General features: G+C 45.1%; 1 protein-coding gene across 2 annotated transcripts in view; it reads left to right on the top strand.

The window, feature by feature from the left end:
• The window catches only part of SLC16A10 (solute carrier family 16 member 10), a 133,838-nt gene that overhangs the window by 29,070 nt on the left and 82,825 nt on the right, over positions 1-21,943 (top strand). The window lies entirely within an intron of this gene.

Genomic DNA, 21,943 nt, shown 5'->3' with positions numbered 1-21,943 from the left:
GTGGTGTGTCACAGTGAATTAAGATATTCAAGATGGTGCTGACATGTAGCGCTGGTAAAAATTTGAAACATAATATTGGGTAAAAATAGGAAGTTAAGGGGCTGGTGTTGTGGTGTAGCAGGTTAAGCCACAGCTTGTGATAACAGCACCTCTATTGGAGTGCTGTTTCAAGTCCCAGCTGCTCTGATTCTGATTTAACATCCCATGTTGGATGTCACAAAATGGATAGGATTGGCTGACATTTTTTATTATTTTTTTCTTTGAAGCCAATTTTCTAGTAGCTTCTTTATTCTTTCTTTCTTTCTTAGGCATATGATATCTACAGAGAGTCAGGTCATGATAAGATTATTACACCAGGTGAACAAAACTTAGTATCATGCCTAGAAATCTGATGAGATACTTCTTTTTTGTTTTAAGATTTATTTTATTTCTTTGAAAGGCAGAGTTACAGAGAGAGCTCTTCAACCCACTGGTTCACTGGTTCACTTCCCAAATGGCCACAATGGCTGGGACTGGGTCAGGCTGAAGCCAGGAGCCAGGAGGTTCCTCTGGGTCTCCCATATGAGTGCAGGGGCCCAAGTACTTGGGTCATCTCCTGCTTTCCCAGGTGCAGTAGCAGGAAGCTGGCTCAGAAGTGGAGTAGCCAGGGCCTCAGCCTGTGCCCATATGTCCATATGGTATGTCGGCACTGCAAGTGGCAGCTTAACCTACCACACCACAGTGCTATCCCCCAAGGGGATACTTTTAAAATATGGTCATGAAGCTAAAAAATTTTTTTGTGGTTGAAGCCTAAAAATAAATCTGCAGATTGACCCTCCTATCACCAGATGAAAGGGCTGAAGTAGTTTGTTTATTAGGCTCCAAGCAGTGAGGATTCAAGAAACTGAAAGAGGTGTTTGTTTTGTCGTACCTACTGCAGGGACCCCTCATTTCTCATCCTATAATATCCCTTTAGTATCACAGTTATGTGGTTTAATAGTTAAAATAGTTAGATCTTGCCAAATTTATTTTAATTTATTTTTTTTAAAGATTTACCTATTTATTTGAAAGAGTTAACACAGAGAGCGAAGGAAAGGCAGAGAGAGGGAGGCCCTCCATCTGGTGGTTCAGTTCACTCCCCAAATGGCCGTAGTGGCTAGAGCTATGCCGATCCGAAGTCAGGAGCCGGGAACTTCCTCTAGGTCTCCCATGCAGGCAGGGGCCCAAGGACTTGGGCCATCTTCCACTGCCTTCCTAGACCATAGCAGAGAGCTGGATTAGAAGTGATGCAGCCGGGACTCGAACCAGCGTGCATATGGGATGCCAGCACTACAGGTGTGGCTCTTTCCACTATGCCACATCGCCAGCCCCCGGCAAGTATTTTAAAATACCAAATACAGGAGTGGGCCTTTACAGTAGTGGTTAAGATGTCTGTATCCCGTATCAGAGTTCCTGGATTTGGTTTCTAGCTCTAGCTCCTGTCTCGAGCTTTCTCCTAATGTATACCCTGGGGAACAGCAAGAGATGGCTCAGGTAATGGGGTAGCTGCCACCCATGTGGGAAACTTCGATTGAGTTCTTAGCTCCTGGCTTTGGCAGTTGCAGGCATTTGGTGAAAGAAACAGCAGATAGGAGCTGTCTCTGTCTGTCCCTCTCTCCCTGTCTCTCAAATTAATTTAAAAAAATGACAACTACACTCACAACATTTGACCCTTTCTGGTATCTTGTCTAATGTCTCAGAAGAAGCTAAATGTATGAAGATGTTCACTATATCATTATTGTCAAAAAGTAAAACTTTGGAGTCAACGTAAATGCCCCTAAATAGAGAATGGTTATATAAATGATGTTTACTGTAAATGACAGTGGTTGCTCTATGGCCACATGGGCAATGCTTGCTGGTGAAGGAACAGATGTACCCTATAACTCTGAAGATGAGCTTACAAAGGTGAGGGAGTATGGAAAAATGAAAAAAAGTTGTATTATGGTGGTGGAAATTTGAGTTAATTTCTCTTCCAAATAATTCTGAAAATTTCTGTACTTATTTTGGGAGCTAGAGTTTTAAAGAGAAATTTGAGTTTCTCTTTAAGAAAATAGCAGATGGTATTGGATGAGATATGCTAGAACACTGAAAGTATTGGTTCTTTTGAAGACAAAGCTGTAACTCATTTTAACACAGGATTGCTTTAGCAGCACAAATATTATTTGATTCTGTGCTTGGGAAGAAAACTGGCCTGGTACAATTGTGTGGATGTTGCAGTAGTGAAGAGAATTGGCAGAAGTGGGAGGATCAAAGGCTGTGTGACCAGCTGATACTTTTGCACTACCAAATAAGCCAAATTTTTGGACTGTGTCTACTCTAGTCAATATTTGGCTATTTGCTTTGAAGCTATTTGTTTGCATTAATGCCATTAACATCCTCAACCGAGCCAGATTCTGACCTTGACATGGTAGAATCTTAACAAAACCCTTTGGGGACGTGGAAGTAGCATTTCTTTTCTGTATACTTCTTGTTTTGGAATTGTGCTGTGGAAGACAGGAATGGGGCTTTAACATGAAGCCAGGTGCAGGCCATTGCATCTAGAAGATTAGGAACTGATGTGTCATCTGTCCTTGGCAACCGTGTGCCATATCATCTGTACAGCCCTTGCTGCCATCTGAAGGGCTGAACCAGCCCAGTTCTGATAAGAGGTTTGAACAAATGTAGGTCCTGCAGAGCCTGTTTGAAGTAAGCAGGGTAGAAGTGGTAGTCCTCAATGCTGCTTTTCAAAGTTGATTATATATTTTAGAGGTGGGTCGATCCAGACTATCGTTCTAATCTTCTGTGGTGCAAGTTGACACATAGTCTGGAAGTGGCCATATGGTAAATATTTTAGTATAGGCCATGTGGTCTCTTTTGCAACCACTCAGCTCTGCCATTATCACAGAAAAACAGCCAAGTGGAACATGGAAATAAATGGGTGTGACTGTTTCAGTAAATAACTTTGTTGGATACAGACATTTGAATGTTATATAATTTTCCTATGTTTTGATGTTTCCTTTTGTTTTAAATCATTTTAAAATGACAGAACCATATTTAGCTTGTGGGCTATACGAAATGGGCAGTAGATGATCCCTGCTGTATAGCAATACTGCCATATAAAAATAAGATGCAAGCCATATGTTATAGACTGATGGTTTAAGACTCCCCAAATTCATGTGTTGAAACGTGACCCCTCAATATGTCTGTATTTGGCAATGGGACCTCTGAAGAAGTAATTGACAAAAATGCAGTACCATCCAGTAGGATTAGTGTCCTTATAAGAAGAGATATGAGAGAGCCAATTCTCTCTCCACACAATCACAGAGGAAAAGCTATGTAGGGACAGCAGTCTGCAGGCTAGGAAGAGAGCCCTCACAGGAGCAGAATTGGCTAGAACCTTTGTCCAGAACTTCCCAGTCAAGGTAATTATTTTGTGCCAGTTGGAGCTAGCTTTTAATGTTTTACTCGTGTATGTACACCCTGATCATCTAGTAACCATATTTTTGAAAGTAGACAGAAACAAGTAAAATTAATTTCAGTACTATATATTTAACCCAGTATATTTCAATTTACTATTTTATTTAACCCAATATATCTCAATTTCAGCATGTAATCCGTATAAAAATTACTAATGATATTTTTCATTTTTTGTTGTATAAAGTTTTTTTTTTTTTTTTTTTTTTTTTTTTTTTTTTTTTTTTTTTTTTTGACAGGCAGAGTGGACAGAGAGAGAGAGAGACAGAGAGAAAGGTCTTCCTTTGCCGTTGGTTCACTGTCCAATGGCCGCCACGGCCGGCGCATTGTGCTGATCTGAAGCCAGGAGCCAGGTGCTTCTCCTGGTCTCCCAGGCGGGTGCAGGGCCCAAGCACTTGGGCCATCCTCCACTGCACTCCCAGGCCACAGCAGAGAGCTGGCCTGGAAGAGGGGCGACCGGGACAGAATCCGGTGCCCCGACCGGGACTAGAACCTGGTGTGCCGGGACCACAGGTGGAGGATTAGCCTATTGAGCCGTGGCGCTGGCCTTTTGTATAAAGTTTTAAAATTTCTTTGTATATTTTGTTTATAGCCTATCTTAATTTGCTTCATCTGGCATTTAGATATCTTAAAATTAACAGCTGGGTAAAAATAGACTCACACACAATTTGTTCCAAATATAATTAAAAGTTTTCCAGTAACAGATTGCAGTATCAGGTTTAGCTTTAATTTTCAAGTACTCAGTAGCCACAGGTGGCTAGTGGCTACTGTGTATATATAGCAGAATTGTGCAATGTTCCATTATATAGATGTCCCATAAAGAGCTGGTTCCTTTGAAGGACAGAAGTGGTTTTGCTTTTACAGTGTTATAATGGATATTTTTATGCATACAAGTTTTTAATATATATTGGTAAATTTGCAGGTACGTTCCTAAAAGTGAAAGTTCTGCATCAAAGGGTTGTATATTTTTTCATACCCAAGTTTTTTTTTTTTGTTTAGAAATAAAATTGCAAGAATTAGAATAGTATAAAGAATACTTGTAAATCCTTTACTACCTCTTGTTAATGTTTTTCCTGTTTGCTTTATTGTTTGTTCTTCTTCTACCTTCTGTGTGACTATGTATACATGTCTGTACACACACTTGCATGAGAAAAAATGTTTCTGGACCATTTGAGAATAAGTTTTATATGTTATGATTCCTTTCCCCTAAATACTGAAGTGTGTATTTCTTGAAAATAAATCTAATCACAGTAATAGCATCAGTAAATAAAACATGGATACAATGTATTCTTTAATATATATATCATCTGTATTCCAAATTCATCATTTGATCCAATAATGCTGTTTTTGGTAGCTGTAGTCCTAATATTTTTTTTAAGATTTATTTATTTATTTGAAAGAGTTACACAGAGGAGAGGCAGAGAGAGAGAGGTCTTCCATCTGCTGGTTCACTCCTCAGTTGGCGGCAATGGCCGGAGTTGCGCTGACCCGAAGCCAGGAGCTAGGAGCTTCCTCTGGGTCTCCCAAGGACTTGGGCCATCTTCTTCTGCTTTCCCAGGCCATAGCAGAGAGCTGGATAGGAAGTGGAGAAGCTGGGTCTCAAATGGGCACTCATATGGGATGCTGGCGCTTCAGGCCAGGGTGTTAACCCTCTGCGCCACAGCACTGGGCCCAAATTTCGATAGAAATTACCACTGTTCTCTGTGGAGGTTGTGTCTCTTTACATTCCCAGAAGTAATATGTACGCATTTGTGATTTACTTTCTATTTCCCCAGCACAGTGGCATCCTCCCTTCCTGACATTGTGAAGAAGTGTGGTATTTTGTTATAATTTACATTTATTTTATGGGTAAGTTTGAGGACCTTCTTATGTGTATAAGGAATCACTTATTTGTATTTCATTTTTTACACTGTGTTCATATCCTTTGTCTTTCTTCTGGGACATTGGCTTTTAAACCTGGTTTTGGGGCCAGCACCGTGGCTCACTTGGTTAATCTTCCGCCTGCATGCTGGCATCCCATATGGATGCCAGGTTCTACTCCAGCTCTCTGCTGTGGCCCGGGAGTGCAGTGGAGGATGGCCCAAGTGCTTGGGCCCCTGCACCCACATGGGAGACTGGGAGGAGGTGCCTGGCTTCTGGCTTCGGATTGGTGCAGCGCGCTGGCTGTAGCGGCCATTTGGGTGGGGGGAACCAACGGAAGGAAGACCTTTCTCTCTGTCTCTCTCTCAATGTCTAATAAAAAAATAAAAAAATAAATAAACCTGGTTTTAGTTGGTAGGTGTTGCAGCTCAATGGGTTAAGCTGCCTCTTGGGATGCTGGCATCCCATATTGGAGTTCCTGATTTGAGTCCCAGCTGTTTTGTGCTCCTGATCCAGCTTCCCGCTAATGCGCCTAGGAGTTGGCAGATGGTGGCCCAAGTACTGAGGTTCCTGCCATCCATGTGGGAGATTGGAATGGAGTTCCTGGCTTTGGCCTGGGCTAGTCCCAGCTGTTTAGGGGTTTTGGGGAGTGGAAGACCTCTGTCTCTCCCTCTCACTGTCATTCTGCCTTGCAAACAAATAAGTCTTAATATAAAACCTTAATAATAATAACTCTTAATATATAAATATAAAAATCTTTTTGTTTTAAAGATTTATTTATTTGAAAGTCAAAATTACACAGAGAAGGAGAGGCAGAGAGAGAGCGAGCGAGAGCGAGCGAGCGAGCAAGGTCTTCCATCCGCTGGTTCACAGCTGGAGCTGTGCTGGTCTGAAGCAGGGGCTTCTTCCGGGTCTCCCATGGAGGTGCAGGGGCCCAAGGACCTGGGCCATCTTCCACTGCTTTCCCAGGCCATAGAAGAGTTCTGCATCAGAAGTGGCATAGCCGGGACTCGAACTGGCTCGCATATGGGATGCAGGCACTCTAGGTGGTGACTTTACTCACTATGCCACACTGCTGGCCCCTAAAAGTAACTATTAATATAAATCTTAATATAATATAAAATATATTTAGAGATTCCAAATTCTTTTAGAAACCCTCAACCACTTGTCACCCATGTAGATTGTAGTTATTTTCCCCAGTTTGTCATTTGCCATTCATCCTAATTGGTGGTGGTTTTCTTGTTAATTTGTTATTTACATTTGGGGCATTTTGAAACCAAGATAAGATGTACTGCCAGGATGAATTGTGATGATTTTATATTGTATTTAAGATTTTGTTGTCAATCCTGTAAGTGTGTTTATAGTATCAGTAGAGAAATATAGGTAAGGAAGAGGTAGATTTTTAGCTCTAAGTAACAATGCAGACTAACACTAAACCTAGCTGGTTTGGGAACCATGGTACTGGTATGATTTTTGGTGTTTGTTTTTATTATTTTGAAGTCATTCCTGTTTTATGTATCCAGATTCATAATTTTTTTTTTTTTTTGACAGGCAGAGTGGACAGTGAGAGAGAGAGACAGAGAGAAAGGTCTTCCTTTTGCCGTTGGTTTACCCTCCAGTGGCCGCCGCGGCCTGCACGCTGCAGCCGGCGCACCGCGCTGATCTGAAGGCAGGTGCCAGGTGCTTATCCTGGTCTCCCATGGGGTGCAGGGCCCAAGCATTTGGGCCATCCTCCACTGCACTCCCGGGCCATAGCAGAGAGCTGGCCTGGAAGAGGGGCAACCAGGACAGAATCCGGCGCCCCGACCGGGACTAGAACCTGGTGTGCCGGTGCCGCAAGGCGGAGGATTAGCCTATTGAGCCGTGGCGCTGGCCAGATTCATAATTTTTATGATAAAGTTCTTCCTTTTAAAGTTGATAAGGTGTGATCTTTAATTATGAAGTTGGCCCAAGCCATTAAAATATTATTGGTGGCATCCAGTATAGAGATTAACTTTGAAATATGCCCTGGAAATTTAAAAAATTTGGTCATGACTTTAATGCTTGTATCCATTTCCATAATAAGTGGTTTGCACTTACTATGTCTTTCCACTGCCAGAATCACACAAGCACTTGGAGAAACATGCCAACATCACTTTTCCAACATCCCTGGTTTGGGTTCCATGAAGCATTTTTCCATTTCTCTTTTTTTATGTGTAATACTTTCTCAGATTAAAAGAAATAATCTCTCCATTTTCCTCTGGACATATTACAGGCACATCGTGAGTGTAAAAAGTAGTCATAAAACAATGTTTTATAATATACATAAGCATGCAAAAAGCGCCCCTAAATCCGAGCTACTTGTTAGAGGCGATAAATGGCAGTTTTCCTACATATCACTGTCTTAGAAATGTAACTCGAGTTTTTGGAATAGTTTAGGGTTAGATAATTCTGGGAACTTTTTTTTTTTTTTTTTTTTTAAGGTTTATTTATTTACTTAAGAGGTAGAGTTACAAAGAGCGAGGGAGAGACAAAAAATAGTCTTTCATCCGCTGCCTCACTCTTCAAATGGCCACAGTGGCTGGAGCTGGGCCTGTCTGAAGCCAGAAGCCTGGAGCTTCTTCTGAGTCTCCCATGTGGGTTTGAGGGCCCAAGCACTTGGGGCATCTTCCACTGCTTTCCCAGGCCATAACAGAGAGCTGGATCAGAAGAGGAGCAACTGGGATGTGAACCAGCACCCATATGGGATGTTGGTGCTGTAAGTGGGAGCTTGGCCCCTTATGCCACAGCACTGGCCCCAATTCTGGAAATGTTTGCACTTTCAAAAATAATGCTTTTCTATAGTGAAGAGTTTCTGTGTAACATAAATTTGATACCTTAAATGGTGAGAGTAAAGCAAAATGCCAGAATGCCAGTAGAATCTGTCCCTTCATGATTATTGTGGGGAGCAACCCGGACTAGACTAAGTTACTGGAATTAAGACTTATTCTAGGGGCCGGCGCCATGGCTCACTAGGCTAATCCTCCGCCTAGCGGCGCCGGCACACCGGGTTCTAGTCCCGGTTGGGGCACCGGATTCTGTCCCGGTTGCCCCTCTTCCAGGCCAGCTCTCTGCTGTGGCCAGGGAGTGCAGTGGAGGATGGCCCAGGTGCTTGGGCCCTGCACCCCATGGGAGACCAGGAAAAGCACCTGGCTCCTGGCTCCTGCCATCGGATCAGCGCAGTGCGCCGGCCGCAGTGCGCTGGCCGCGGCGGCCATTGGAGGGTGAACCAACGGCAAAAGGAAGACCTTTCTCTCTGTCTCTGTCTCTCTCTCTCACTGTCCACTCTGCCTGTCAAAAAAAAAAAAAAAAAGACTTATTCTATACATCTGCTCTCCCACAATATGGCGCTGAGAAGGGAGAAACAGCTTCTACGCAGCTGCCTCCAGTTCAACCAATAAACTGTAGGACCTGCTCCTGATTGGAGGAGAGCAGCGTACTCGGTGTGTGGGTAGCAGAGTTGGGATTGGTGGAAGAGGACTATAAAGGAGGAGAGAGACAATATGCACCAGGAACACCTAAGGGGAACATCTGAGGGAACACCTGTGCAGCCCCCGAGAGAGCCGGCCGGCGGTGTGCCGCTCCCCCGCGGAAGTGGGGAAAGTGGCCAGGGGGAACCGCCCTTCCACGGAGGTGGAAGGGTCGGTAGCCAACCCGGGAAGAACCAGCAGCAAACCCGGGGAGGGCCGAGCAGACAAAAGAACAGCGCAGGGTCCTGTGTCGTTCCTCCACGAAGACGGGGAGCGACATAATGGTGCCGTGACTCAGATCGGAAACCTAGCACGGATAGGAAACCTAGGAGGGAAGAAATGGGAAGAAGTGGGAAAATACCGGAGAGAGAGACTAGCAAAGAGCCTAGGGGAAAGCCGGACGAAAAAGGTGCCGGAAGAAGCTATTGAAAGCCTAGGCATAGACTCTGATACGGACTACGGGGGGAAGCTGGGAGAAATCTCTAAGGTCGAAAGCGAAAGTGAAAGCTAGAACAAACAGACTTGGATACGGACTGTGGGGAGAAGCCAGGAGAAATGAGGGAGGAATATTGTTGGAAGAAAACTTAGGGAAACATACCGGGTAGAGAAAAATGTTAGGGAGGATGAAGCCGCGAGTGCAGGCCGAGGCGGAGACGTAAGCCAGCTTGGAATTCTTCAAGTCAGCCCGGGGAGCAAAAGGCGAAAATCTGGAACCAGAGGCAGAGACGTGGGCCGCCAGGTTGGAATCCGTCAGATTAGCCTGGGGAGCAAAGGACGGGAAGCCAGACCGAAAGGCGCAGACGCGTGAGCTAGGTTGAATTCGCCAGGTTAGCCCCGGGGAACTTAGATTGAATACCGGTGGTGGCGGAAACGTAAGCTATGCTGTGTGACTCACGGAAGCCGCCACGTGCAGAGAGAGCACGGGGCGTGAATAGATAGGGAGCGTGGGGCTAGTGCGAGGCCGTGGTGTGGGCGCGGAGACCGCAGAGTGCGCGCGCGAAGCCGGGAAGCCGCGCAGATGAGAGAAGCGCGGGCTGAAGCGGCTCAGAGCCGGGAAGCTGCCGAGAAGCAGCCTCCGGGCAGGTGCCGGGAAGCCGCAGGGATAAGAGAAACAGAAATTTAGAAGTAAAATGAGAGAAATAGGAATGCTGGCAGATAGAAGTAAAATGGGAGAGATAGGAATGCCCGGAGATAGAGAAATAGAGAAAAATAAGGCCTCCCCTCAACATGGCAATGAGAGAGCTTGGATTTGGTTTGCCTGATTAGGGAGGTGGTGAGCACCTGTGGGCGGCTAGCAGCTTATGTGCCGCAGGTCACCGAAGACAGGCACGAATTAACATCAATAAGTCTCCCCACAATACCGCAATGAGAAGGCTTGGATTCGGTCTGCCTGATTAGTAAGGCGATAAGCACCAGCAGGCAGCTCGACCAGAGTATGAGCTGCAGGTCATCGAAGATAGGCATGAATCAACACCAATAAGTCTCCCCACAATACGACAATGAGAGGGCTTGGATTCGGTTTGCCTGATAGGGCTTGTAAGCACCTGCAGGCAGTTCTAGCAGAGCAGAGCATGCGCTGCAGGGCACCGAACACAGGCACGCATCAGCGCCTAAAAACCTCCTCACAGCATGGCGAAGAGAGGACCCGGATTCGGTTTGCCTGATTGGTAGGGCTTGTAAGCACCTGTGGGCAACTCTAGCAAGCAGAGCAGAGTGTGTGCCGCGGGGCACCGAAGACAGGCGCGTATCAACGCCAAAAATAAAAAGAAAGGGGGATCTGTGGGGAGCAACTTGGACTAGACTAAGTTACTGGAATTAAGACTTATTCTATACATCTGCTCTCCCACAATATGGCGCTGAGAAGGGAGAAACAGCTTCTACGCAGCTGCCTCCAGTTCAACCAATAAACTGTAGGACCTGCTCCTGATTGGAGGAGAGCAGCGTACTCGGTGTGTGGGTAGCAGAGTTGGGATTGGTGGAAGAGGACTATAAAGGAGGAGAGAGACAATATGCACCAGGAACACCTAAGGGGAACATCTGAGGGAACACCTGTGCAGCCCCCGAGAGAGCCGGCCGGCGGTGTGCCGCTCCCCCGCGGAAGTGGGGAAAGTGGCCAGGGGGAACCGCCCTTCCACGGAGGTGGAAGGGTCGGTAGCCAACCTGGGAAGAACCAGCAGCAAACCCGGGGAGGGCCGAGCAGACAAAAGAACAGCGCAGGGTCCTGTGTCGTTCCTCCACGAAGACCGGGAGCGACAATTATTACAAGAGAAAGTAGACACAAGGGCTTTTATTTGTATTTTACGCTGTTTTCTTTATCAGAAAAAACTCATTTTCTTTAGTTATCTTGTGAAGTGTTAAGAAACAGCTCATAGACTGGCAACCATCCATGAGCCACTTCTATAAGAAATGGTCTAGATGAGTTTAACTTATGCCATGAGCCAACAGAGACTGTATATTATTGGAGAGCTTTTAAAAAAGATGGGCATCATGTCATAGTGCTAGTTATTAATACTTGAACAAGATAAATAGGGTTATCTCAATTACTCATTTGTACTTAGAGTGATTAAAAAGGAACTGAGGATTGGGCCGGCAGTGTGGCGCAGTGCATTAATGCTGTGACCTGAAACACTGGCATCCCTTATGGGCGCCGGTTCGAGACCCGGCTGCTCCACTTCCAATCCAGCTCTCTGCTATGGCCTGGGAAAGCAGTAGAAGATGGCCCAACTCCTTGGGACCCTGTACCTGCGTGGGAGACCTGCAGGAGGCTCCTGGCTCCTGGCTTCGGATCAGCGCAGCTCCGGCTGTTGCAGCCAATTGGGGAGTGAACCAATGGATGGAAGACTTTTTCCTTCTCTCTCTCTCTCTGCTCTCCTTTCCCTGTGTAACTCTGACTTTCAAATAAATAAATCTTTTAAAAAAAAAAACCTGAGGATATCTGAAGATTTGGGAGTTACTTAAAACTTAAAAAAAAAAAAAAGTATTACATATTTATTTGAAAAGCAAAGAGGCAGAGAGAGAAAGAGATTTTCCATCTACTGGCAGTTCCCTTCCCCGGTTGCCTGTAGCAGGGAGGACTGGGCCAGGCAGAAGCCTGGACCCAAAACTCAGTTTGGGTTTCCTGCGTGGTTAGCAGGGATCCAAGTACTTGAGCCATCATCTCCTGCCTTCCAGGATGCACATTAGTAAGAAGCTGAATCAGAAGCAGAGCTGGAATTCAAACCCATGGACACAGGTGTCCCAAACAACATCTTTGTGTATATTCACCTGAACTTTCACCTATTTTATTTAGGTTTTCATTTTTCTTCAAATTCCAACCAGAAGCTAAATACAGTTGGAAACTGGTAAGCATTAGTTTTACACCAAAGGCGTAAGATCATTCAGATTTACTCCAATAAAAGTATGAAACCCTTATGCAAAGCCTTTCTTTGTTTAAAAGAAAAAAAAACTATACAGTAGTCTTTCCTTATGTTCATTGCATGAAATGAGTTCTGCTTTTAGAACTTTGACACTCAATGGTTATCTTTTACAATTTAAGATCCCAACTTTTATAACTTTTTCTACTCCAAAAACCTTCGTTTTTCTTTAGAATGGTGTAGAAACCAATATTTCTGCAAAATTGCTGGAATTTTCTTTGAAATTAAATCTCTTTAAAACCAAAAAGCAGAGTCCTGTACCTATCTTGGTGTCTGCAGCTGTGAAAGTATTTCTGAGTTTTGTAGCTGCTTTAACTACTTCAGATTCCAGATCTCCAAGCAACATCTAATTGCTGTGCCAAATACCTGCTCCAGGGGTTATTCTCATTTTTTAATATTTCTGATATAAATGGAACTACTCTGAAATAGAGCTTATGTTGATAGAACTAATTTTTTAAAATGTGTGTGAGTAGATATAAGTAAGTAGGAATTTTAGGGGATGAATGGAAAAAGTGTTTTGTCAAATGTTTTATTCATTTAATAAAAGGACATTTGGAATGTTTACTGCCAGGTGTTTTTAGAATATATAACACAAGGCCGGCGCCGCGGCTCACTAGGCTAATCCTCCGCCTAGCGGCACCAGCACACCGGGTTCTAGTCCCAGTCGAGGCGCCGGATTCTGTCCCGGTTGCCCCTCTTCCAGGCCAGCACTCTGCTGTAGCCCGGGAGTGCAGTGGAGGATGGCCCAAGTGCTTGGGCCCTGCACCCCATGGGAGACCAGGAGAAGCACCTGGCTCCTGGCTCCTGCCATCGGATCAGCGCGGTGCGCCGGCCGCAGCGCGCCGGCCGCGGCGGCCATTGGAGGGTGAACCAACGGCAAAAGGAAGACCTTTCTCTCTGTCTCTCTCTCTCTCACTGTCCACTCTGCCTGTAAAAAAAAAAAGAGTATATAACACAAGAAACTTTTATTTTTTAAAAGACTTATTTATTTGAAAGGCAGTGTTACAAAGAGAGGGAGGGAGAGACAGAGATCTTCTGTCTGCTGATTCACTTCCTAAATGGCCACAACAGCCAGGGCTGGGCCAGGCTGAAGCCAGGAGCCATGAGCTTCATCCAGGCACCCAAAGCACTTGCACCATCTTTGGCTGCTTTTCCAGGTGCATTAGCAGGGAGCTGAATTGTAAGTGGAGCAGCCAGGACTCGAACTGGGCTACATCTTAACCAGCTATGCAATGACACCAACCCCTACACAATAGACTCCTTATAAATCCAGTTTAATTGAACCATAGATCAATACTGACTTGTAAATTATAATGACTCAGTTTAATTTTTTGATGCTGATATTATCAAGATTTCATTGTGTTTTTAAAAGATTTATTTATTTATTTTTTGACAGGCAGAGTGGATAGTGAGAGAGAGGGAAACAGAAAGGTCTTCCTTTACCATTGGTTCACCTGCCAATGGCCGCTGCGGCTGGTGTGCTGCGGCCGGTGCACCGCGCTGGTCCGAAGCCAGGAGCCAGGTGCCTCTCCTGGTCTCCCATGGGGTGCAGGGCCCAAGCACTTGGGCCATTCTTTATTTATTTATTTATTTATTTATTTATTTATTTATTTATTTGAAAGTCAGAGTTACACAGAGAAAGAGAGGCAGAAAGAGAGGTCTTCCGTCCGCTGGTTCACTCCAATTGGCTGCAATGGCTGGAGCTGCGCCGAACCAAAGCCAGGAGCTTCTTCCAGATCTCCCACGCAGGTGCAGGGGCCCAAGGAGTTGGGCCATCTTCTTCTGCTTTCCCAGGCCATAGCAGAGAGCTGATTAGAAGTGGAGTAGCCAGGACTCGAACTGGCACCAATATGGGATGGCAGCACTGCAGGTGGCAACTTTACCTGCTATGCCACAGTGCTGGCTTCTCATTGTGTTTTGAAAAATGTAATTTTTGGAGAAATTGTGTTATTCTTTGATTCCCATTTAATGCTTGGATTCAGCAAGCATTGTGGAACGCTACAGACTAATCCTGTGTTTTGTTGTTTTGTTGTTGTTGTTGTTGTTGAAGAGGAGCAGCCAGAGCTGGCTGACTGGGCAGTGGTACAGGATGCAGCTCAGAAGGTTCACTCCCCTGGTTTAATGTTCTGTTGTCAGCATCTTGAAATTCTTAATAATTTAATGTTTGATCTTGTTTTGTTAGTGAAGCCCAAGGGGGCAAAGAGTCCTGTGCGGGTAGATTTGGGCCTTGGCTCATGTTTGGTCCTGCAGCCCCTCCTCCCCTTGATGGGCCTTCTAAGGCTGGCTTCCTGTCTCCTTGCACCCTAAGTCCTGCTTGGCTTCCCTTTCCTGGTCCCCACTCCATGTCCACTGTTGCCATCCACTTGTGATGATGATTGAGTCACGTGGAGGGGGAGAACGAAAAGAGCCATGTTCTGCTCGATCTTGGCTGCAGGCTCAGGGAGGCTTTGGGTCCGGTGCCTGTATCTTGCAGTATTCTGGGGGAGTGGTAATGGTCATCTCCACCACAGGCTGGCAGCACATTGTTGCATTTGGTGAGCAACTGACCAAAGGGGATAGCCACTAGCCACCTCCAGTCCAGGTATCTAGTTAAGTCCAGGTATGGAGGTTTAAAACAAACAAACAAAAAAACCCTCAGGCATACCTTGTTGGTCCTGGGTCACAGAGGTGGACTGGTGGGAAGAGGCTCTCCTTTTCCACAGTTTTGGTCTGTTGATGGCTGGAGGGGAAAGTCCTCCATCAACCCTGAGCTCAAACTTGCAGGGGGCTGCGTGCCTGGAGGCAGCCCCTCTTCCCCCGTTGCAACATTCCTGAGTGTGTCTTGAGTTTTTCCTCTTCTGGATGGCTTGAGGCACCCTCTGGGATGAATTATGAAATTCAAATTTTCTAATTTTGGTGATACTGCTCTTATGTTTGCACTTAAAACTGGTATTCACATCCTAAAGAAAACGATGAAATTTTTGCTAGTAGTTAGAGTTAATTTAGTTTTTTTTTTTTTTTTACTGTGACCTTGTACAGTGTCAGTGATTTCTGTTTGAGTTGAGGGATAAGCTCTTGTCATAGTTGGATCATACAAACAAGCATGATATACCATGTGCGACAGAGTGGGCATGTGCAGCTTTTTGGTTGGGTGCGTCATCCCATTGAACATACTGTCTTTTCCCTATGTACAGTGTATGCCCAGCACAGATGGTGTCTTCTGCCAGAACTCGTCTTTATTGAGAATGTGGTTTTTGTTTAATGTGTAATACTAGAGATGATTTCTGCCTGGAGCGGAGTCTCTTTCCTATCCTTAGCCTATCAGCTTCCTGCTTTACGGCTGGAGAGCCTGTGGGCTTTTGTACCTAGGCTTGTCCTTATTGTTGCTGTAAATCCTGCTTGCCTGGGCAAATAGGGCCTTTCATTCATTCCCCTCACTGACAACTTCCTGTGTCTTGCCCTCAAGCCTCCTGAACCTAGACCTGACTGCTACTTGGCTTTACTCTAGTTTGCTTCTCAGCCTTTCTTGGAAACCCACTTCAGCTTTTTTTTTTTTTTTTTCTGCAGATTTTAAAGATGGAGCCCAGCGTGCCGAGTATCAGAAAGGAGCTGGGATTCTGGCTGGGGTGGTCACTGATTTTCCCTGCAAGCAGAACTTTAATTTCAGTGGGATCTGCTAGTGAGAACTCCTTTGTCCACAGTGGGGTGGCTGGAAAGAACCTATTCCTTTCAAAGAAACTTGCATGCTTTAAAGCAGAGGTGAGGAACCTTTTTTCTGGAAAGGGCCTTTGGATACTTACTACATCATCCATGGGCCATATACAGTTAATTAATTAACAACTTAAAAATTAGCCTGTTACAGAGTTACTGAACTTTGAGTCCCTGCCTGTGGTTGCTTTTACAGAGCCAGACCAAAGGATTTTGCGGGCCTTATATAGCCTATGCGATGGATGTTCCCCACCCCTGCTTAAAAGCTTCCAAGGCACATTTGAGATCCTGTAGGTATAGCCTTCCATGCAGACTGAGCATCTGGTTTAGGTAGAGGCTCTTGTTACTCAGTTTATATCAAGGTCTTGTCATGCTGAGCACAGCTCTTCTTCCAGTTTCTCTAGAGACATCTAGGGAGTTCTGTCTTAGGCTGTTCTAGTTCATCCTCAGTTGCTAATGATCACCATCTCCTGGGTGGTGGGAGTAATCGCTAGATACTGGTGTTGGTCTTTTAGTTTTCTATCAGTTCTTCATCATTACGGAGACTCATTCCATTGGAAAATAAACAGTGCTTCACCTGTTGACCATATGTTTTCACACCTGCCTTTCCCTCACACGTTGCATATTAACTTTCCTGTTGAAAAGGTTGGCATGATCTTGGCACTGAGTGTGCTCAGGTCATATTACTCCTTCTGGATTTTTTTTTTAATCATCAGGCCCTTCTTTATACTCTAGGTTGTTCCTCCCCCTGTCATCATCCTGTCAGGCTCATCTGTGCCTGGTTCCATAGTAACTTTGCTTTTGGAGTTTCATTTCTTTGCCTTCCCTTCCCTTGCCTTCCCTGTCGAATACAATTCTCTCATGAGCACCAGTGCCTGATTATCCCGATATAAAGGCCAAGGCCCAGGCTGTTTTAATACTTGCAAAGACATCTTTTCAGATTACTGCAGTGTAAAAAGAATCCCTTCTCTTTGAACCTCTCATTGCTTACTGGATCAGTTATTTAGTTACTTGTGTAATTCATGTCTGTGCTGGTGGGACTCTGAGACCGTGGCTTCCTCTGGAGAAGGGTCTTGTCTGGTGTTAGCCTTCTTCAGTATCTAATTTAGTGAGGGCTGGGTTGGGAGAGACTTGTGGACTGAGATTGTGTTGTCTCAGTGTCTTGCTTCCTGGTTGGAGCCATCTTTGATTCTCCTGTGTTCCAATATAGACGAATAACCGTAAAAGTTCTTCAGTCTTCTGCTATAGGTCAAGGGGCAGTGCGTATCTGAGTCTGAGCCTTTTGGCAGGGGTGGTTTCCCAGGGGTGTTGGACTTGAGTCATTGTGGCCCTTCATCCTCACTTCTGTGACGTGTGACCTGACTCCTCCTGACTGCTGATATTCTTCAGAAAGAGAGAAGCAGGGATACGATGGCTTTAGTCCCCATCCCCCACCCCCACTCCCCCTTTTTAAGATTTATTTATTTATTTATTTGAAAGAGTTACAGAGAGGCAGAGACAGATAGAGATGTCTTACATCCTCTGGTTCACTCCCCAAAAGACTGCAATGGCTGGAGCAGGGCTGCTTGGAAGCCAGGAGCCAGGAGCTTCTTTCAGGTCTCCCAGGCAGGTGCAAGGGCCCAAGCATCTGGGCCATCTTCCAGTGCTTTCCCAGGCTATAGCAGAGAGCTGGATTGGAAGTGGAGCAGCTGGATCTTGAACTGGTGTCCATTTGGAATGCCAGCATGGAAAGCAGCTGCTTTATCCACTATGCCACAGCGCCAGCCCCTGTATTCCCTTTTAAAATCGGAGCAAAATCTTGTTGGTGGGGGGTGCAGTCTTGGATCAGAAGGAGCAGGGAATCCTGCTAGTTGGAAGTGGGGAAGGGGCCGGGGTGCCAGCGCTCTGCTCTTGGGAGTGTTGAGAGGCTGCATTAAGAGAAAACCAAACACTCTGGGGTCTGAAGAGGGAATTCTCTAAATGGAGGGGTTCTTGATGAGTGGTGGACTTCTTAGCTGGCGAGGAGAAGGAAACTTCAGGTACTGAGATTGGCCATGGAAATCCTGAGGACCTGCTGCTTCAGACTCTTAAATCAGTACCATTTGTATGCTTATTCGGAACCGGATTACTTGAGGCAGGTATTTGGGGCAGATTGGTGGCTGAGAGATGGACTTTTTTACTTAACAGTCTTTTCCCCCAGTAGAGTTCTTTTCTTCATTTGAATCCTTAAAACTTTGTTCTGGCTTAGGTTATTGAGTGAAAATGGCTGTGAGAGATACTTTTTAGTGTGATGTTTAGTATGATGTAAAAATAAATCTCTAAAAAATGTGAAGTAAAAAGTAAAAAGTAAAAAGCAAATGTTTATAAAGGCTGCTTATCAAATATTTGTTCTTCCTACCTCTGCAATTTCATCCATTAATAACTGTCAGAGTTCAAGTTCAGTTCATTGCACAGTCTCTGGAAATTTTCCTCACTGTTATTTAGTAAGACTTTGAATCATAGGTGCTGATGACTAAATTGTATAATTCATTGAAGATACCTTAAGGCAGCTATAACGGGAAGATGATTAAAGTATCTTAAATTTTATTAGTAAATTTTTTAAAAGATTTATTTATTTGAAAGGGTTATACAGAGAGAGGAGAGGCAGAGAGAGACACATAGAGCGGGGTTTTCCATCCACACAATATTGACCACAATGGCCAGAGCTGTGCTGATCTGAAGCTAGGAGCCAGGAGTTTCTTCCAGGTCTCCCACACAGGTGCAAGGGCCCAAGGACTTGGGCCATCTTCTACTGCTTTTCCAGGCTATAGCAGAGAGCTGGATGGGAAATGGAGCAGCTGGGACTTGAACCAGCGCCCATATGGGATGCTGGCACTGCAGGTGGCAGCTTTACCAGCTATGCCACAGCCCTAGTCCCTCACTGATACTTAATATGGCTTTATTCCTTAAACAATACAGTATAACAGCTCTTCACGTAACATTTACGTTGTTTTAGGTTTTATAATCTAGAGTTGATGGCGTGGTTGGGGGGAATATCTAGCCTGTGGACCATATAAAGCCATTGAAAGAATTTCATCTGGCCCTGCCAAGGCAGCTGCAGGCAGGACTCAAAATCAATAATTTTGAAGTTGATAATGATGTTATAAGTATCAAAATGTCTCTTGGCAGAAAAAAAGATTCCCCATCCCTGATTTAAAGTATATAGGCAGATATGCATAGGTTATATGCAAACTCTGTAACCACTTTTTATGTACCTGTGGATTTTGGTATCTGGGGTGTTCCTGTAACCAATCTTCTGAGGATAGCAAGGGACTGATTTACTTTATAAATTCTTAGGGAAGGCAAATATGGCAAATATGAACTTGAATCAGTAGTGATTTTATTCAGACATGGGCACATGCACATTTTGTGGTATCTGTTTATATGTAATATTTGTCATAAATAGCAGGATTATAATCAGTGGGACTTTAGTTTTAGATTGGTCATTGAGCACCATTTCCTATATTAGTATGAATTGCTTAAAGCCCTTGAGTAAGAGGTAGTGTGATTTTTGAAGACTGTTCAGCAAGGGGGTCCAGGCTGGGTATTAGTCAGATTTTGTCCACATGATGACTGAGGAGCAATTGGCTGATATTGGTGGTAAAGGAAGTGGATTTCACCAGGAGTAGTTTCTTGGTATTCGTGGATCCAGTTTGTGATAAACACTAGTCCTTTTTGGTGAATTTCTTCCCGTACTTCATGCTTACGCAGCTGCACCTGAAGGATAACTGGGTAGAATATCCCTTGGCTTTGTGGAAATATGTCTAGGAGTGTCAGATTCATGCTGCTCCTGAGAGCTGTGCCAGAGATGAAGCATGAGATTAAAAGAATTTTATTGCTTACATACCACATTTCTTTTTGACCTAGTTAGAGTCATGCGAGGCAGTTGGTGGTTATTTTGGGATGTTGTAATACATCTGCATAGCACTTCATACTTTTCAATTTGTTCTTATAAATACGCTCCTCACAATAAACCTGTTAGGTCAAGTGAGATAACACAGTTATTATGATATTACAAATGAGAAAATCTGACTTGGAGGCAGTTTAGTACTGTGTTAGAAGTACAAGTTACATATTCTTTTTTTTTTTTTTTTTTTTTGACAGGCAGAGTGGACAGTGAGAGAGAGAGACAGAGAGAAAGGTCTTCCTTTTGCCGTTGGTTCACCCTCCAATGGCCACTGTGGCCGGCGCACCGCGCTGATCCGATGGCAGGAGCCAGGTACTTATCCTGGTCTCCCTTGGGGTGCAGGGCCCAAGCACTTGGGCCATCCTCCACTGCACTCCCGGGCCACAGCAGAGAGCTGGCCTGGAAGAGGGGCAACCGGGACAGAATCCGGCACCCCGACTGGGACTAGAACCCGGTGTGCCGGCGCCGCAGGCAGAGGATTAGCCTAGTGAGCCGCGGCGCCGGCCTAGTTACATATTCTGATATGAGTCAGACTAGAAGCCTAGCTTTACCAAGTACTAATGGAATGACCTCACAGCAACTTAATCTCTCTAAACCTTGGTTTTTCTAATTTGTGAAGTGGAGGAGACTGTGGAGGATTGTTGAGCATTTTAAAAGAGACAGTGGGTAGAAAGTGTTTAGAACAGTTGGGCCATGTAGAGGGCACTGAGTAAATATCAGTGTTGTCATCTATAGAGGTTATTATTTACTCAACTGAACAAAAATGGAGAGCTCCTTCTGTGTGCTGGGTGCTTGGTCTCATGGAATTTACATTTAAGTGGTAGAAATGATAAATGAATCAGTAGAAACTTTATGGAGTGACCAGGACTTTGAGGAGACTGCTTGGGGAAGGGGACTGTTGGTTGGGAAGTTGGGTGTGTGGAGTGGTGTTTGATCAGAGTCCCAAGTGACACAGGCACATGAAGGAGTGGTGTGACAGCCTCTCAGGAGGACGCAGAAGCACAAAAGCCAAGAGGCTGGGTTGCAGCACGTTTTATCATCCATCAAAGTAAAGACAGTGCACACTCTCGAGCTGGAGGGGCCAGGCTGTGCAGGGCTTGTAGGCTGGGGTAAAGAGCTAATGTGTGGGGTTTTGAGCAGGGAGGTCTGTCCTGTTTGGGCCAGGCACTAGTCCAGGTGTGTGAGGGAAACAAAGGCATGGGAGAAACATGAGATTCTGTGTCACACAACTTGTGTGTGGCACACAGCAATTAGAATATCACATCGTGTTCCTGCTAGTATATGTCTGATCTGATAATGGCCAGTATTTGTCAAGTATTCTTGGAACAGGCATCTCTGACATCACGTCATGGTTCTTGTTATCTGTTGATGAATCTGTTTGCCCTAACATTTTGGAGGGGTATGAGGGTGGAGGAGGAGTGCGGGAAAGAGTAAAGAGGCTATTTATGGGGGTAAACGCTGGACATGGTGGTTAAGACACCCGCATCCCACATCAGAGTGTCTGGGTTTGAGTCCTGACTCTGCTCCCAATTCCAGATTCCTGGTAATGCAACCCTGGAAGCAGCTTTTTTTTTTTTTTTTTTTTTTTTTTTATTTTTTTTATTTTTGTCAGGCAGAGTGGACAGTGAGAGAGAGAGACAGAGAGAAAGGTCTTCCTTTTGCCGTTGGTTCACCCTCCAATGGCTGCCGCGGCCTGCGCGCTGCGGCCGGCGCACCGCGCTGATCCGATGGCAGGAGCCAGGAGCCAGGTGCTTTTCCTGGTCTCCCATGGGGTGCAGGGCCCAAGCACCTGGGCCATCCTCCACTGCACTCCCTGGCCACAGCAGAGGGCTGGCCTGGAAGAGGGGCAACCGGGACAGAATCCGGCGCCCCGACCGGGACTAGAACCCGGTGTGCCGGCGCCGCTAGGTGGAGGATTAGCCTAGTGAGCCGCGGCGCCGGCCTTGGAAGCAGCTTTTGCAAGCATCTGGGGGATCTTGATTTCTGTCTCTATCAATGCTTTCCAAATAAATAAGATGACTTTTTATAAAAGAAGCTTTTGGTTTTAAAGATTTATTTATTTATTTTGGAAAGTTAGAGTTACAAAAAGAGAAGGAGAG

Source organism: Oryctolagus cuniculus, chromosome 5 (assembly GCF_964237555.1).
Source record: "Oryctolagus cuniculus chromosome 5, mOryCun1.1, whole genome shotgun sequence".
Lineage (NCBI taxonomy): Eukaryota > Metazoa > Chordata > Mammalia > Lagomorpha > Leporidae > Oryctolagus > Oryctolagus cuniculus.
This window is presented reverse-complemented; position numbering and strand designations above follow the sequence as displayed.